The sequence below is a fragment of the Malaya genurostris genome, chromosome 3, assembly GCF_030247185.1.
Source record: "Malaya genurostris strain Urasoe2022 chromosome 3, Malgen_1.1, whole genome shotgun sequence".
Lineage (NCBI taxonomy): Eukaryota > Metazoa > Arthropoda > Insecta > Diptera > Culicidae > Malaya > Malaya genurostris.
The window spans coordinates 190,415,724-190,435,999 of record NC_080572.1 but is presented as its reverse complement, the minus strand read 5'-3'; the positions used below and the strand labels follow the sequence as shown (position 1 = coordinate 190,435,999).

The 20,276-nt window shown below is 35.4% G+C and overlaps 1 protein-coding gene across 5 annotated transcripts in view; it reads right to left on the bottom strand.

The window, feature by feature from the left end:
• The window catches only part of LOC131434575 (MOG interacting and ectopic P-granules protein 1), a 55,894-nt gene extending 44,307 nt beyond the window's left edge, over nt 1-11,587 (bottom strand). For 3 of the 5 annotated variants that reach the window (XM_058601415.1, XM_058601416.1, XM_058601417.1), the window contains exon 1: nt 10,747-11,358. The gene's annotated coding sequence lies outside the window, so the exon portion shown is untranslated. Of the gene's footprint in view, nt 1-10,746 lie in introns of all 5 variants that reach the window. The other 2 variants (XM_058601413.1, XM_058601412.1) reach the window with 2 other exon arrangements.
• Nucleotides 11,588-20,276: the final 8,689 nt, after the last annotated feature.

The following is a 20,276-nucleotide window of genomic DNA, read 5'->3' as shown; positions in this document are numbered from 1 at the left end:
AATTGCGGAAGCAAATGATGTCTTCATGGTAATAACCAAATCATATATATATATATATATATATATATATATATATATATATATATATATATATATATATATATATATATATATATATATATATATATATATATATATATATATATATATATATATATATATTGTGGCTGAACACCCAATTTAAATCTTAATAATTTAATTTTAACTCATATTCCAATAAATAGTTATTTAAAAAAAAAAAAAAAAAAAAAAAAAAAAACACACGAGAGCAAAAAATCACGGGTTGTGTAACAAAATCGATTAAATCAATGTTCGAATTCATTCCACAACAAATTGTTCTTGTCAATTATAAGTGTAATATGATATAAATTGAATGACTGAATTGACCGTCTTAAATAACATGCACAAATGTGTCAATTAGTCAATTAAAAACACTCATGGTTTATAGCCATACATAGAATATGCCTGTTTCTCTAGCGAACAAAATATGTCTTCAATTTCGAGTTAGTTATGGTTATCTAAAAAAAAAATAAAACTTCAATTTCGAGTTAGTTTTGGTTATCTCATACCACTGAATTTTTTTTCATAAATTGCTAATCATATTTTCGATGATATGGAGAAAATAAGCAAATTATTCTAAATGTCTCATGCCTTCTGTATACTGCATTCAGTTTTTGAAAGAACGATGATACGTACAATTAGAAGCCATAAACACTACAAAAAAGCTTGAGAATAAGTTCTTTTCGATTCCGAAGGTACGATGTGTCGTTAAATGAATGATTTTAGTGTACAGTAAATCGTATTCACGACAAAAAAATCTCCAAGACAGGATTTGATCCCACAACCTTCAACCGTTCGACCAATTCAATCAAAATTGAGTGAATCGTCGAGATTTGGTGTTATCCCGACAAACAATGTTTTTAAAATAATCGATTCTGAGGCTCAAAAAATTGTTCATTTTCGGAAATCCGTATAATGAAAACCATAACCTCGAAAAACCGTGCAGTTTCAGAAATATCCGTTTCCTTTAAATTTTGCACATATTTGCTTGAGAGTCAAATTGTCATAATCGATATTTCCTGAAATTAGTACCTACTTCATAAGTTTTCTTTCCAAGCTATAAAAAATTTCTTCGAAGGAACTTTGTCAAACATAAATTGAAAATTGTTTTCCAATCACTAAAGTACGATTTTATGAACGTGAACTTAGCGAAGCACCTATCACCGATGATAACGCAAATAGGTGAATAATTTGTTGCCAATTAGTTGCTAATTCGTTACGATAATTTTGAATTTGTTGCTCATTTATTTTTTTTATTTTTTTAGTACTTCGCTAAGTCAAACGAAGCACCCCTCGTAGAGAAATTTGAAAGCAAATCAAAGCCCAGTGGATAATTTGTTACTTATTAGTTGCTTATTAGTTACAGTGGTTTCAAAATTGTTGCTTTTTTTCGAGTACTTCGCTAGGTTTATATAAAGTTAACGAAACACCCTTTCTAAATAGGCTTGAAAAAAATCGAATTCCAATGGATAATTTGTTACTAATTAGTTACTACGGAGGTTTTGAGATTGTTGCTCTTTTTTGCCTTTCTCATATCGAAACTTAATGAATCACTGTGAAACCCGACTTTTGAACCGAGGCCGAGTACGCAAAATGTATGTGTGTGTATGTGCGTATGTGAGTATGTAACGTTTTTCTGAACTAACTTTTCTCGGAGATGGCTGAACCGATTCTCACAAACTTAGATTCAAATGAAAGGTCTTGGGGTCCAATACAAAATTCCTGAATATTATTTGGATCCGAATTTTGGTTCCGGAATTATGGGGAAAAATGCAAAAAATTGTGAAAATAAGTGCACTAACTTTTCTCAGAGATGGCTGAACCGATTTTCACAAACTTAGATTCAAATGAAAGGTCTTGTGGTCCCAGACGTAGTTTCTGAACTTCATTCGATCCGACTTCCGGATCCAGAAATGTAGGGTAAAGTGTGTTAAAACTTTTATATCATCATTGAAACGGGCGAAAAACCGTAAAAAGTTTTCTAAATCTACCTCAAATTTTCTTCAATTGATAGTTTTATAAGTAGACGGACGAACAAACCGATTTCAGTTATCCTTTTAAAAATCGAAGAAAATTATTTTGAAGAATACCACAGCATTATATATGATAGTATGATTGTTATGAGAAAGGCATCATTACATCACTAGGTGGATTAGAACAGGTTTAAGTTTTGTTTTTTATTTTTTCGAGTACTTCGCTAAGTTTATATGAAGTTAATAAAGCACCCCTTCTAAAGAAGCTTCAAAACAAATCGGAATCCAGCGCGAACTTGTCAAAGTACTCAAAAAAAAAAGCAACGAATTCAAAACCACCGATACTAATTAGCAACTTATAAGTAAGAAGTTATTCACTGGGTTCCAATTTGCTTTCAAACTTCTTTAGGAGGGGTGCTTCCTTAACTTCATATGAACTTGAACGAAGTACTCAAAAGATAAAAATTAAATTGAACAACAAATTGAAAACTACCGTAACTAATTAGGAACTAACTAGCAACAAATGATTCACCTATTTGTGTTATCATCCGCGAAAGTTGCTTCGCTAAGTTCATGTTCATTACGATTTTTATGCATATATTGGTCCTAATATCCAAATTCTAACTCAAGAGCCCACAATCGTTTACTGGGTCGCTCGAAGTGCCTCTATAGACCAATTGCTACTTAGTGATCAGTTGTCTCTACAAATCATGAGTTAAACTTCTTACACATATCGAATATTCAACTTCGTCCGTTCTCTTATTTCAAACCTACATACAGATTACACATTTCGATCGGACAACAATTCGGAATAAATCAATAAAGCATAACCCATGCGATTAAGACATTTAAAGTGCGTCATTCACACAATACAAGTAGGTTTAGAATTTTCCCTACACAAAAATCTCAGAATTGCGGAAGCAAATGATGTCTTCATGGTAATAACCAAATCATATATATATAACAGGGCTGAAAAGTCACCACTTGTGGCTGAACACCCAATTTAAATCTTAATAATTTAATTTTAACTCATATTCCAATAAATAGTTATTAAAAAAAAAAAAAGTGCGTCATACGATCAAGCGAAATGATCAAGAATTCGGAGAAGGCCAAGAATATATCAAATCTCTTCAATCATCGACCCAAACTCTCGGCTATATGACAAAAATGGCTAATATTATATTTAAAATCAATAATTCATACAATTGAACGTATGCAAAGTTTGATGGCGTCAGCCGAGGTGTTAAACAACAAATAATGATCAAAGCTTATACAAGAAAGCAATATTAGCAATGGATCACCAAGTCTTGATGTGTTGCTATCAATGACGAGATGTGTATCAAAGTTCACATCAAATATAACACATGGGCTAAAAAGTGCCGGGCCTAACACATAGATGGCGCTAGCTTTATTGCAGTCAATAGTTAAAACTAACCTTTAAAAGACAGCTGTTCAAATTTCATGATATTCTATTCATTAGTTTGGGAGTTATTTAGCTAAGAGTGACGCTATTTTTTTTATATTCAGAACAATGGATCAAAACACAATTTCGTGTTTTAATTTTACACTGCTTCTTGATGAAAAAAAATACCGTTTAAGCGAAGCAATGGCTTGAAAAGTGTTATGGAGACTCCGCTTCATCAGAAACAACAATAAAAAGTTGGTTTGCTGACTTCAAACGTGGTTGTAGAGACACTGATTATGCAGAGCGCAGTGGACGTGAGGCGGTAACGCCAGAAAACATTAAAAAAAATCCACAAAATCGTTTTGAATGCTCGAAAAGTAAAGTTGCGTTATTTAGCTGACATCGTAAAGATATCAAAAGAACGTGTTGGCTTTACATTGCATGAACATTTCACTAAGAGAAAGCTCTGTTCAAAGTAAGTGCCGCGTTTGCTCACGTTGACCAAAAACGAGAACGTGTTGATGATGTTGATATGTGACAATGGATGAAACATGGATTCCTCACTTCACTCTGGAATCAAAGCGACCGTCATCTGAGCGAACAGCAACTGGTAAACCTCGTCCAAAGCGCTTGAAAGTACAACAATCGGCTGGAAATGTTATGGTCTCGGTATTTTAGGATGCGCGTGGTGTAATATTTATCGATTATCTTGAGAAAGGAAATACCATCAAGGTAGCACTTCGCCGTGGTCAGGTGAAGTTTGCTGCCTATCCCGGGGTTTTACGCACTTTGCCCAAAATTGCGAGAGAAAGGGAAGGAAAACGAAAATTCCAAGAAAATACAAATCTAGATAATTAGTTTTTCTATCGATTCGTATATAAATTGTGCCTGATAAACGTTTTTATCGAAAGATTTCGTGCGAGTTATAAAAATAAATGAGTTTTTCCTTATTCTTAACAAAACTCGCACGAAATCTCGCAAAAGAAATGCTTTCTAACTTATATTTTTCGCCAAATGCATAGTAAAATCATGTTTTTGATTTTTCGTGAATCGGGTTAGTATTGGAGAAATTTGTAATTTAGGGTGAAATTTCGGCGACAAAGCAAGAGGAAGCAATGAGTTGTCTCGCTTCAACCTGACCACGGCGAAGCGCTACCTAACAGTGAATGTTATATAGCGTTATTGAAGCGTTTGATGGCTAAAAATGCAAAGAAACGACCGCATATGACAAAGAAAATTTTTTTATTTCATCAAGACAACGCACTGTGTCACAAGTCAATCAAAACAATGGTAAAACTACATGAATTGAACCTCGAATTGCTCCCAAATCTACCGTATTCGCCAGATTTGGCTCCCAGCAACTACTGGTTGTTCGCAGACCTCAAAAAATGCTCGTCGGTAAGAAATTCTCTTTGATAGGCCCGAGACTTTTCAGCCCATGTGTTATGACGAAGCAAGAGCTCTACTTCACATAACTCCGTGGATGTGTCAAAATGAGTCAGCCCTCCATAACATTTCACTTCATCAATGGAAAAATTTACTACAATGAATACTCCCTGAAGCGTGTTCAGCTTTTTTTGAAGATTCAAGAAGGTCGAACATTGTTTGGTTGGAATTGATGAATGATCCGAAGTAGAATGTGGTTTCGGGGGACGGGTATAGCGTGATGGATAAGTCGATGCATTTCACGCTGTCCACCTGGGTTCGATTCCCAAACCCGCATATGGTATCAGATAGTTTTTCTGACCCGAAAAAATGAATGATCTTATGGTTAAAATCTCTATAATCCAAAACAAACAGTAAAATTGGTTTTCTCATAGATAATCTTTCATCAATTGCACATAGGACCTGATGCAATAAGTGAACCGATTTTCTTGAATTCAAAAGTATAAGCACTAGGATAAATTCTCATAAATCAAGGTTATCTTTTGTTAGTATCTAGAAGATTCAGATTAAAAGTTATTTGTTGAAAGCCTTAGATTATCAAAACGGTATCATTACACCGAAACGGGTGTTGAAACACGCTTATAGCCAGGCCAGGACAACAAAAACAAAACAAAAAATAGTGTTGTGAAAAATCTGACGATATCGAAAGGATATCGATACAATAACTTCTAGCTAAGCTTAAGGAGCAAATCGACAGTCCAACGACAAAAGGACCTTACTGCAAATGAGAGCCTCTCTTTGTTGACTTTCTCTTTTGATTATTACGGAACATTTACTGCAATTTCCCGAAAGTTTTCAATATAAATCGGAAGCTTGTAATTTTGCGAAGAGTAAGGCGTCAAATAAAAACTCAGTGCTGTAAATCGTGAAAGAAAAAGTAAACAAAGAGAAACTGCCATTTGCAGTTAGGACCTTTTGTCGTGGGACTGTCGAAATGCAGCTCGATTAAAAACACTTACTTCAGGAATAGAATATTGTTTACATTTAAATTTGTAGGGAATTCAAAGCCATTGATTTCGCTAAAGTTAACAACTGTGTGTACTTTGTGGAACATAAAAACATTTAATTTAACTTACCAGTGCATATATAGAAGTACGTGTATATGATCTTTTTTCCTCCACTAGCAAAGATTTTATTCGAAGAAACATGGCGCAGTTTTGGAAGATTCTTTCCATATAAAAGGAAGAGGGAAAGATTTTTGTTACCCGTATCCTATTCATGTACACATAATATCGATTCTTGGGCTCGGCATAAAAAAATACCGAATTAGATCAGTAATATGAAATTTTACTGATTGTTCAGTTATCCACATGCTCTTTTCCGAAATTCGTTAAAGTAATATCCAAAAACCTTTGTAAAACGTATATTTTTGCCAAAGTTTGGCATATTATATTGCCGAACTTGTCAGTAAACAACAAATATACCGATATCAGTAAATTCGTTTGCCGATGTTTCAAACAGTATACTAGCTTTCACTGACAGTTTCGACTAGACACTAGTCATCTAATGTTAACTGTCGATTTTGCATTGCAACACGTCGTCATTTCGTCGTGAACATTTCATAAGGTCACATAAACCAATAAAAGTTTCCCTTTGTTTACTTTCTCTTATGTTCATAACTCATTAATTCTCATGTTTATTTAAAAAATATTCGTAAAGAATGAATATTTCCATTTTCCTAACAGTACCAGATATGTAACGAACATTTGAATATTAACGCTGATTTAGTCGAAAGAGAAAGTATACAACGAGAGCCTGTCAATTGCTTTTAGGCCCTTTTGAAATGTTTACGTCGATTTCCCGTGGTGTTGGGTAATCTAAAAATTGGCGAAAGGACCATTCAAATATTTTGTGGTTAGTGAAATCGTAAACTATCTACTGTTCATATAAGCTTTGAAATATCTACTGATTTACAGGCAGAATCATTGAGGAGCACTAGTAACGAAAGACGAAAACAAACATTTTAACCGTGATGTTTTTCACGTCAGCTTTTCTATTTTTAATTTTGAATTTGAATGATTAGATTTAGTGATAACTATTTCAAACAAAAATAATGCAAAACCCTTTCTAAGTTCGACTACTGATGATTAAGCAACTCACGGTTAAATTTTTAACGCTTTTGCTGATACTAGGTTTCGTTTCGAGCATATTTGTAAAATGTTAATTTCATATTCCACATTTCAAGTGGATGTTTCTAGCTTGAATTGTTGTCAGTAAAAAGTCAGATGAGATAGACAATAGAAAATCAGATGATCTCAGATAAATTATACTAAACAAAATGCACTTTCGCTCTTCATTAATTTAAAATTTTCATAGCATGATTAATCTCAAAATTAAGATTTATTTTTAAAATACTAGTTTTCAAAATTGAAAACTGAAAATATTCAAAAGTTTTTCGAAGGTTTACATTAGTTTCTAGAGAAGATATCAAATTGAACCACGAAGCTCTTTTTTGTTTGTTTCAAGCAAGTTCAATCGAATACGTGTTGTCATTTTATAAACTTCTAGTCGAATACAATTGATAGACAAAAAAAGTAGTTCAGATCCTATGTGGTATCGGGTATAAAAGGATTTGCCTAGTTTCTAGTGTTCGAAGACGCGTCATTAGTCATGTATGTTAAGAATTATCTGATATAGTTCGATGAGGGAATGACACAGAGTATTGAACCAACTTCAATAGGCAATATATAAAGGGTGATTTTTTAAGAGCTTGAGAACTTTTTTAAACAATAAAACGCATAAAATTTGCAAAATCTCATCGGTTCTTTATTTTAAACGTTAGATTGGTACATGACATTTACTTTTTGAAGATAATTTCATTTAAATGTTGACCGCGGCTGCGTATCAGGTGGTCCATTCGGAAAGTCCAATTTTGGGCAACTTTTTCGAGCATTTCGGCCGGAATAGCCCGAATTTCTTCGGAAATGTTGTCTTCCAAAGCTGGAATAGTTACTGGCTTATTTCTGTAGACTTTAGACTTGACGTAGCCCCACAAAAAATAGTCTAAAGGCGTCAAATCGCATGATCTTGGTGGCCAACTTACCGGTCCATTTCTTGAGATGAATTGTTCTCCGAAGTTTTCCCTCAAAATGGCCATAGAATCGCGAGCTGTGTGGCATGTAGCGCCATCTTGTTGAAACCACATGTCTACCAAGTTCAGTTCTTCCATTTTTGGCAACAAAAAGTTTGTTAGCATCGAACGATAGCGATCGCCATTCACTGTAACGTTGCGTCCAACAGCATCTTTGAAAAAATACGGTCCAATGATTCCACCAGCGTACAAACCACACCAAACAGTGCATTTTTCGGGATGCATGGGCAGTTCTTGAACGGCTTCTGGTTGCTCTTCACTCCAAATGCGGCAATTTTGCTTATTTACGTAGCCATTCAACCAGAAATGAGCCTCATCGCTGAACAAAATTTGTCGATAAAAAAGCGGATTTTCCGAATGGACCACCTAAGACGCAGCCGCGGTCAACATTTAAATGAAATTATCTTCAAAAAGTAAATGTCATGTACCAATCTAACGTTTAAAATAAAGAACCGATGAGATTTTGCAAATTTTATGCGTTTTATTGTTTAAAAAAGTTCTCAAGCTCTTAAAAAATCACCCTTTAGAAGTTTGCCCAATATTATTCCGACTGTTCGAATATGTTAGATTTAGCAGTATTTGCATTTCTGATCAACATATTGTTTGGCACAGAAGATTGCGTCATGAGCAAGGCGATTGCCTTTCATGTAAGTAGATTTTTCTAAGCGTGGTCAATCTAGTCATACTAGCGTAAGAAATGATTTCAAAAGTGTATGTGTAAATTGTCACTATTCTAATATGACTTGGTAGCATGTAATAAAGATTTCCGAACTCACAACTGCATGACTTTGGTCAGTCACCCATACAACATAGATATTGAGGGAACTTACAGGAAGTGATTTTCATAAGACCGTTAGAATTTCAAATCGATGAAAACAGGTTTCCAAAAAATGATACTGAGCGACATCCACCTGAATTTGAGAACATCTAGTTATTGTTTTGATGCAAACTATTGAAGGCGGATGGTGAAATAGTAAAGCATCGGCGATACGAAATGTCTACTACCTAGCTACCAATCGACAAGGCAAACGAACCGTTGCGCAATCCACTGTTTGCGTCAAAATGCACCATCGGTACTATTTCCGCGAGGTAGTAAGCTAGCAGTGTGCAAGATAGGTTCACATCGGTAGCCGACACGTCGATCCCATAGGTTTCAGGAAACAGGACAATCTTTAAAAATTTTCCCAAGAAGCGCTGATAGTATTTAAGATAACTTTCAATCGGGGACTGTACATCAACCGAACAGTCTCTTTGTGGGTAAGTTCCTCGAGTAATGCCCCAACAGCCCTACCCCATGTCACCCCGTCATTCACTTTCCACCCTCTCCCATCGTCAGCTGCTTCTCCTGGATCACCTCATCGTTCGGTTTTCTGTCTTTTCATCGTTTTCGTTCGCCTTCCTCCGCCCTTCCGCACAACTCCTGTAAGCTATATCCACGACCCGACTCGACGTAGAGATAGGTGTACCCATTGTGGACGGTCTGTTCGTTTGTTCGACGGCTGGTTGGTGGTGTTGAGTGGTAGTGGTACTTCCAAACCTAACCTCAAAAACTGCACCAACTCACTCAACTGTGTGAAGAAAATTTTTCACAAACTGGTACTCAGCCCTCCGGAATAGCTGCTCTTTGTGCGCTGATTCGTGCAAAGCGGAGCGCAACCGTAACAATTATAGGAATTTTCCAGACCTTTTGGTCGATGGAAAAAGGACATCTACTAGTCAAATTTAATCATTTTAGTGTTTAGGAAGGCAAAAAATGTAAACATTCTTATTTACTTATGGGTTGTGGATGCTACGAGATGGAAGGGCAATGAACGATGATGAGCTAATCGTTCAATCTCGATGGTCTTGATGATAGCACATTATCCCGAGCGTTCTGTTAGCTTTTGGACAGTTGAATTGTTGAATATAAGATAAAATTACGTTATAACTACATGAATTATACGATATTTGTATAAAATCAGCTGTGCATTGCATTCAGAAGGAAAACGCGAGAGCAGCAGTCGCGACCGAGACGAGTTCAAACTCGAAACACACAACTACCAATAGCTCACTGAAGAAAGCCGAATCCGTAGAACGCACACAAGTTTTGGTTTGTTTTCACCGTGAATCTGACCGATATGCCGGGAATCCGGTGATTCCGGACCGTTTTGGGACATGGTTACAACTTAATTGCCCCCGGCCGCCATATTGAATTTATTAGACAGAGTCTCACGGGCCCCAGTGCAGAGCGCTGTTTTTAAAAACTACACAACACTCCGCCACCCCTCCGAGCGGGCGAACCTCTTCCTAGCATGCGGCGATTCACCCCGTCGTAACATCCATTCATTCATTCGCACATGCTGAACGGCAGAGTTGCCAATTTTGGTTTCCTTTAACGATGATAAGTTTTGTTTGTATTTTTAGGCATTCCGTTGTAATCATCGGCTTTTTATATTTTTAAACATTATTAGTTAATAAAGAATGTTTATTTCAAATTTGTCACATAAAAAATCTTAACTATTAAAAAAGTTCATAGTTGATATCACTGTTTTCTATATTTTTATAACAAGAATCGCAGAATAACTATCACATTACATACAAGATTGATTTCTGGTTTTATAATTTAATGTTCGACCTAAAAAATCAGTAAGTTTTAATAGATTTGTTGAATTTAATTGTGGATAGTACAATTCATACATATGTTTAAAAGACGATTATATTTTTCTCGTCGATTCCATACTAACATAGGCGTGTAGTTTTTCTTATCTTATTGAACAGCAAAAAAAACTTACTTGCTATCTATCAGCTATAAATCCAGCAGAGCCGCGTCTAATTCAGACTGATTATCACTGAAACAGATATTTGGAAATTTTTAAACTGAACTGGAACGGACTAGTTGTCACAACAATTATGATATTTTTATGATTCATGTGCGAAATTACGTTCATGTAACAAATATTTAATTCACAGCAATTTCCGAAAAAATCATTCTTTATTGTCTGACAACGCTGACTAGATGCCAAACAGTCGCAAGCACACAAACACACACCAGCTGCGTAGGGCAAATTTCACGAAGAGAACTGTCAGCAGTAAGCACTCACACACCGATGTTTTCTACCGCCAACATTGCCACTACCAGCAAGCAAGCTAGATCATTGTTGTACATGCTTCTCCAAGACTTTTCACAATTGCCAGAAAAAAAAGTTGACCCGCAAATTTGACTGGATTAAAAAACCCCCTTATCCGAACCGAAACCGGTCAAATTCATTCATAATAACCGTACCATTCGTTAATCTGCACTTTAGCGCACTTTTCTCTACATTCACAGAAACACTTGATCGGAAAAGTCGCGATTTTTTATCTTCCACCCGCGAGAGGAGTTCACAAATCTACACAGCAGAACACCAACTCACCGAAGACGGAGGACCCTTTCCACACTGGTGTAAGCGCAAAAAACATAAAATGGCGTCGACTTCTCGCTCACTCACTCGCTCTAGACACACGGATCAGCCTGTAGCAGCGCCTTCACCACTATGTTCCGCGATATACCCTTTAAATATATATATAAAACACTACTCGCTTGGCCCGAGAGAGACGGCTGAACGGCACGAGTGTTTGTCTGTGACTGACAGTACGCTGACGTTTGGATCGGCAGCGCTGCCGAATGTTGCGAACACCGTCGACCCAAACAGGAAGTTGTGTTTTGCTGGGAAGTTGATGCGCGCCACCCAGCGGTGCCGGTTGGAACATTTTAGCTTTAGCTCTAGGCTCAAAATTTGAAGATTAAGATCGAAAGAGAAACGACAATAAGGACAATTTGGTGGGAAATTTAATGCACTGAGAAGGATCATTTCCGGTCGATCATTGGTTGCATTGTGAAGGGCGGTAAAATGATTTGGTCGATCATATTTTATATGATCAGATAGCATTCCAAATAAAATTAGTATAGTACATTTCTTAGTGTTATTATGGCTAGTTTCAAATCCTATGCGATTCTCCAGTTAAGGATCAATCCTCCGAACATAACTCATGTAAATGTTTTGTGTGGTCACCTTTTATGTAGTTTACCCAAGTTATGCGTTCCATGCGTTTTCTCATAATTGTGTATTATTTATTCAGATTTGTGAATTTGTGTTATACGCAAATTTTCGAATTATTGTTTATGCGGCTTTTCCGAGTTTCATCTGCCAGTTTTCCAAAGTTTTATGGTGCTTTTTAAGATTTTTTGAAGTTATGCGTTTTTTATACGTCACGTATTCTGTGCATACCCGTCTATAAGTCCCATGTGGATGTTCGAAATCTTTGAGTTCGCTTGATAAAAAAAAGTATATTCTTACTATACTTTAAGAAATTGAAACAAAAATTTTGGATTTTTTTAAAAGTAAAATGGGAAAAAAATATCAACTTTTTACTGTTCTATGCGAAAAGTGTTCGTATGTCAATTTCGTTGAGTTAAATTACATTGAGCACAGATCAGACACTAATTTTTGTGATATTGCATTAAAATCGATGTCAGTAGTGATGATTCCTTTTTCGGCTACTTCTCCCTATAATTTCCGCTATTATCTCCCTATAATTTCCGTAACTGAGAATCGGAACCGAATTAAATTCAATTGCGTTCTTTAGAACTATGGTGGTTTTTAATCTGAGCTTGTGATCATCGGTCCAGCCATTTCCTAGAAAATCAGGTGCATGTTTTAGTCACATACAAATCTATATATATATATATATATATATATATATATATATATATATATATATATATATATATATATATATATATATATATATATATATATATATATATATATATATATATATATATATATATATATATATATATATATATATATATATATATATATATATATATATATATATATATATATATATATATATATATATATATATATATATATATATATATATATATATATATATATATATATATATATATATATATATATATATAAATGCAGAGATCATTCTTTGTAATCGCATCACTTAAGAACGGGGGGACGGATTTACATGATTCTTTTTTTGTTTGATCAGTTTTCACCCCCACAGTACATAAAAAAAATTAGGAAAAATCCATAAAGTTGTTTTGTATGGACAATGGAATTTTCCATTGAAAAAGTCTTCTATGCTTGCTAGATTGATTGATGTTTGGCGCGCAACAAAATGCTCAGTATTTCGCTGTTGAAGAAAAGAATACTAGGGAAATCGTTTGGCTCGCAACGAGCAGTTTTGGGTGGAGACTTGCATGTTTGATCGATTCGTCATTTCGAGCCACTTGCTTAATTAGATACCAAAATTATTGTTTGCCAAATGACTTAATCGTGGAACGCATATGACTGTTCTTGCTATACCGTAAGCAGGATAAAACATTCTGATATCGTTTACCAGTAGATTCATTGTGTGCAATGTAAACAGTTAGATGAATAATGTTGGCCATCGTGGGCTTGAGTTGAACAAATCAAATTATAGAACGATTTATTATACGAATCAATGATAGGATTCTGCTGTTGAAATAATGAGGTAAAATATAGAGATTTTTTTTCATTTAGCATGCTACAGTTCGTTCAGTTGCTTCGTTTACATTTCCAAGGATGGATTACTTAAAAGCGGACTGCTTAGGATGCTATTCATTACATTTGTAAGCTGCTTAAGCCAAATCATTCCAGTTTCAGAACATTGTATTACTTGACCAATTACCAAAAACTAAATGTGGAGGATAAGCGTTTTATTTATTGGCTTGAACGATAAGAAGAATACTGGTATAATCACTCCTCATGTTCACTTCGCTAGAACAGAAAAATTGCACATTTTTTCATATAATTTTGCTGATATTGTTCCACTGGACCGAACTCAACCATTCGTTAATTGTAGATCGAGTACTAAGCAAAATGATGTGGTGACTCGACTAATGAGATAACTATTGATACAATCATTAAACGAATTCAGTGTTCATGTAAAAGTTAATGGACACAAGAATGGACAGAAGAATGTTTAATTCTATCGGTAAATTGTTAATCGAAAATTAATCCTGTAATTGTCATGCTACGAACATTCATCAAACACGACTAAGTAATATCATTAGACTAGCGGTGAAACAGTTGGTGGAAAATCGCTAGAAAACAATTTTATCCGATAATCCCAAGGATTTACTATTAAATTTTTAAACGTCTTCAGTCTACAATTAAGCCTTAACTTGCAATGACAAACAAGTCGCGAAGGCAGCTTTTGGAAATTTGCAGAATCATCAATTTAATGTATTCATCCTGATCACTTCTGCTCCACGCTTCATGTCGAAACTATTAGTTTGAGAGAGATCTACTATCTCTGTTCAATGCACTGACTTAAAGGATGAAATGTCGATTGGTGCATTTGTTTCATTTTTGCGTAACAAAGCTTTTAACATGTTCACAATAATTTTTGATGACCTTCGGGCCGAGGTTAATATGTTAAATGTGCATTTGTCGTAGTTCGTTTATTGTAGGCCAAGTAATCAGTAAAATAATAACGTTTGACAGTTCTGTTGTTCGGAAAAATACATTCAAAAACATAATTTCAGACGAGACGAAGTTCGACGGGTCAGCTAGTAGATATATAAAAAGGGACTATACGTTAGGAAAAAGGAGTTCACTACTGCCACCTACTCAACTGTTTGTGCGATATTTCAAAACGTTCCACTCGTTCCGGAGCGATAACAAATAATTTCTCTAGTCAATTGAAGTGTTTTCCAACTACAGAGATTAGAAAACTTGTCACCCGATTTCCACAAGTGTAAGTAATAATAAGATTAGAAAGATTATATTCGAACAAATACTCTTACTAATTACCTTTAATTTTATTTAATATCAAACAACATTTCATCAATATGACGTCAAGCCGGAAAACTTGACTATTTGAACAATTCTCAATTTCGGAATTTCAAATAGGCTATAATCTTAAATAAAATAAACCTAGATTCCCCAGTGTAATAGTATTGTAGTTGAGAAACCCGTGACACCAAAAGCGCCGTCTGGTGTAGAATGGGTGCGTAAATGCTCCTAAAATGCATGCATAAAGTTGCCTGCGCATTTAACACAACCACAGTAGCTAATGGAAAAAAGTGCACCCGTTTCTCACTAGAGGTGCTGTTAGTGTCACCGTACAGTGAGAAATCTATGTTTACTTAATTTATTCTATAATATACCAACAAATTCGCACCCTTTCATCCTGCTTCTAACGCAGAAGGCCATATCATCCAGTCGACGCTATTCTAGTGACCAAATGTCATTCTAAACACGCGGGGTGGCATGAGATAGGAATTTACGAGCACTTAGTTATCTGTCCACCGTGTTCGTGCAGTATCTTTTCAGTCAATTTTTTTCTTTGGTTGAGATTTCAGTTGATTTTTTATCTACATTCCCGAAGCAAGTAAAATGTGACCTACCGAAATTGTTCTATATTATGAAGGAAACTCCAGTGATTCAATTACAGCAACTAGGAATGGTTGGACGAAATGATTCAACCCGTTTTACCTCAATTCTTTTAAGAATTCCTAGTTTTAGTTAAACTTTTTTAAACGCATTTTGGAATTTTTCAAACCAGTCTACAAAGGTTGCATTAAGAAAAAATTCATAAGCTTGAATTTGTATCTTGATGCGACCTCCGGTCCGGTAAAAATTTCAATTTCAGTTTTTTTCTATAAAGGACCACGTAAAGAATAACATTTTTCATAAAATTGGTTTAAAAATTTCTCTTATTAGTTCTTATTAGAAGATGACCAAAAAATCTCACTGTAGTTGTACTCGGTTTGGAAAGAAAGGTGGAAACAGAGATCAAAAATTTCAAAATGAAACTAATTTAGATTTCTCAGAGTTGAGTTGAATTTTATGAACATAGATCTAAATGAAAGGTCTTACAGTACTATTAACATGCTCTAAGTTTCATTCGGATTCGACTTCCGGTTCCGTTATTAATTTGTTATTTGTTAGCTATGAAGATGATTTAAACGCGTGACCGCACCATACGTATCAGTGAATATTGGTACCGTTTTTGTGAAAGATTTATTTATTTATTTTTTGTTTTATCATCCGACGTATTTCTTATGAATGTGTATATAAATAGTTGGATCATCATAGATTTCATCGCATTTCCTGTATCAGCCGATTATGGAAAAGTCTGGCAGGTTCGTTGAACTCAAATAAATGAAAGAACTCGTTGAAAGAGAAACACATCGGCCGAAACGGGGAATTGCTTTGAAACTCCGATTTCTATAGGCCGATGAAAGAAACCCGGTCTAATACGAAGAGAACGAGCTTGAACACTAGCATTCAACTGCGCCAATAGATTTGAACTGTCAATCTCAGATGTTAATATTTTCGCTGCAAATATTGCCTTTGCAATCTTCTTTCTTTTCTCGAGCGTATTTAGACCTAATAATCGGCAGCGTGATTCATATGGAGGCAAGTTCAATGGGTTCGTCCAGCTTCTTAGGGCATACCAAACAAATTTGCGTTGCACGATCCTGTTAATTCAGTTCTAATGAAATGGTGCCTAAATCACACCTGAAGACTCCAAATGCGAGCGAACAAGTGCACAGTATAATGACAGCAAAATGGATCATCAAATCCTCTGGCAATTTTAAATATAAAACCGAGTTGTCAGTTGGTTTTTCTACTATCATAGACTGATGGTTTCGAAAAGAGAGTTTTGAATCAAGTAATATGCCGAGATCTTCCACACATTCAACTCTATCTAATACATGATTTCCGATAGCGTAGTTGAATGTGAATACCTCACGGCTTGTTTTATGATGGAATGAAATCACAGCACATTTTTCGTTGCTCAATATCATGTGGTTATCGGTACAACATTCGATAAATCGAGATAATCGCGATTGAAGCAGATAGCAATCCGCTATACTCTCAACTACAACAAATATTTTGAAATCATCAGCATATAATAACTTACAACTTCCAGTAAAGCTCGATGTGACATAATTAAAGAATAAAGCGAACAAAATGGGTCCAAGATTACTACCTTGGGATACGCTGGAAAAATTCGATAGTCCCACGACAAAAGGGCCTAACTGCAAATGAGAGCCTCTCTTTGTTTACTTTCTCTTTTGATTATTACGGAGCCATTATAGCAAATTCTCTAAAGCTTCCAATATAAATCGAAAGCTTGTAGTTTTACCTTGAAAGTTTTGCGAAGAGTAAAGCGTCAAATATAAAATCAGATCGGTAAATCATGAAAGAAAAAGTAAACAATGAGAAACTGTCATTTACAGTTACGCACTTTTGTCGTGGGACGGTCGAATTACAGAATTCGTCTGAAAGTGCGTCGCCAATTTTCACTTGAATGGTGCGATCTTTGAGATATTATTCGAGCCAACAACAAAATCTTGGGGAGAATCCGAGCTTGGCTAGTTTTTTATTGCAATGTCGTGGCTAATTCGATCAAAAGCCGCCTTCAAGTCTGTGTAGATTGTATCAACTTGAAATCCTTTCGCAATGTTGTCGATGCAGAACGTCGCAAATTTCATGAGGTTGGTTGTGACCGGTCGATCAGAGATGAAACCGTGTTGTTCAGGAGAAATATAGCAACGGCAGTTGAACATAATCGTTTCATTTGTGATTAATTCGAATCGGTCATGGTTGGCTAATTCGATCAAAAGCCGCCTTCAAGTCTGTGTAGATTGTATCAACTTGAAATCCTTTCGCAATGTTGTCGATGCAGAACGTCGCAAATTCCATGAGGTTGGTTGTGACCGGTCGATCAGAGATGAAACCGTGTTGTTCAGGAGAAATATAGCAACGGCAGTTGAACATAATCGTTTCATTTGTGATTAATTCGAATAATTTAGAACCCGCGCAGAGCGATGTCCCGGGTTGGCGGTTCAATACATAGGAAGCTGGTCTTACAAGCCAGTTGTTGTATGTTCGAGCCCCGACCTGGAAAGATTCTTAGTGTCAGTAGGATCCATAGTACTAGCCATGCAATGATTTAGTACGCTTAAGAATCGGCTGCGAAGTCTGTTGAAACAGAAAGACCAAATTCCACAAAAGGAATGTTATGCCAAGACTTTGACTTTGCAGAGCGATGTAATTCCACGATAGTTCGCAATTTCACACGTTTCTATCCTTTTTAAATATAGGAAACATAAATGATTTTTTTCCATTCGGAGGGAAATTTCGATTGTTGCAGTGATATATTGAATATTTTCAATAAACAGTGAGTTCATTTATGTTACGTTTCAGTATGACCGAGGGTATACCATCTGGGCCAGGGGTGAATGAAGATTTCAATCGAACTGCTGCACGTTTCAACATTTCCTCCGAGATGCTCGGAACATCCAAGTTAATGATGTCCAATGGAACCGTATGTAAAAATTTCGTGTCATTGTTGTCAATATTATGATGCTGGAATACAGATTAAAAATGTTTTTCGAACAAACCGCATTTTTTCAATACAGGACTGAGCAATATTCATCCCAAAGTCATTGAAGATGGCAATCCATGCTCCTTATGTTTAATTTTTACAAACGACTTTACATGCTGACGACGGATTTAATCCTGGATTTTTTATCATACAATATGTAACGCTGTCGATTGTACAATTTAAACTGGCTATTAATCGGTTCGTTTGGTAAGTAACTAATATAGCCTACAAATTGAGTCAGTTTTATGCCAAATCTAGATGAATTTTACCCTTTTTTGCATCGTCACTCTAAATTACGGTGTAAAATTCAATAGTAACCTGTCGGACTACGAGATTTTTTATTTTATGAGTGACAATATTTGACACATACTCACACACATCTACACACAGACACATGCATTGCTCAGCTCGATGAACTGTGTCGAATGATATAGAACATTCAGCCCTCTGGGCCAATTTATGATTGCATGAACTTTCTATATACGAAAAGTAATAAGTGCACTTTTATAGAAAAGCATCGTTATCATGATCTTGTAATAACACTAACAAGTCGATACAAATCGAATAAAATAATTAAAAATTTACATTTTTTTTCACCTGAAAAATATATATTTTAATGTGGCAATCCTGCACGCTATACGAAATTGAACAAAGAACGCTGCGAACGGAGCAAAGCCGCACGTACCGACGCGTACTAGTTTTGCATCGTCGTTTCGAGTGACGATTTGAATGTTTTGACACTAACTTCAGAACCGGAAGTCAGATCAGGATGAAATTGCATAGTATATTTAAAGACAATAAGAGCTTTAATTTGAATCATGATTCGTGAAAATCGGCTTAACCATTGCTGAGAAATCGAAGTGAGTTCCGTTTTTGGAGCTTTTCTTCACTATTATCGGTGCTTTCGGAAGACCGGGGACTAGTAGTCCCAACACGGAACCACCCGCGATCCCATTTCAACCAGAATATTAGTTGATTTTCTGAATTCGATTGGTACAACTAATCGATTGTTGTTTTAACTAAACTGTCAATTTTGTTTTTCGATGAGCAGAAACGATGGTTGAAACAACTAATTTAACTGTTTAAAAAAAAAATGCTGTCAATTAGTGAGGACACATACCTTTCAATTTCAACAAATATTTTAGTTGAAATAACTGGTGTTGTTATTGAAACAAAATTCTGTTAGTTGAAAAATAAATCGGTTTTATTTGTTTTAGACATTGCAAATAGTTGAATCAACACGAACAATGTTATTGATTTGCGAAAATAATCAAAATATACTTACTGATACACGTCATGATCTATTTGAAATAAGTTCGGTATGTTGAGATTCATGAAATAATTATCGTTGTTAAAATATAAACAGTATTTTGTATTGTCATGTAATATCATTAGGGCTGGGGAAACCACCCATCACTGCTGAATCCATTTTTGTATGGTCATGATCATGTCAAGTCGAGATCAGTAAAGATCTAAATTCTAAAAAAATACTTCTGATTCGATCGGAAATGATTGATGTAGAAAAACGTGTTTAATCAGCAAAAAAAAAAAACGCCCGGAGGGGCGAGTAAATTAGCGAAATTATTAAATTTACCTAAAATGAGTATTGAAAGATGATGCCTTCAAACGGTTGAACTAAAGTTATGCACTGATAATTTTAGTCAATTTATATGAGCTTGGGTGCATCAAACGCTGCGGGAATTGGAATTTTGCGACGGCAATTCAAACGCGCCATTCAATCGCAGCGTGTTCTGTGTGTTTGAAACCCTTCGCTCCTGTTACTTTTATAAATTAAATTCATGTCAAAAAGCGTTTTATTGCTAATGCATGAACATCATCATCGGTATCAAACAGCTGGAAGTAAAACAGTCTGCTGGAAGTAAATCAATCA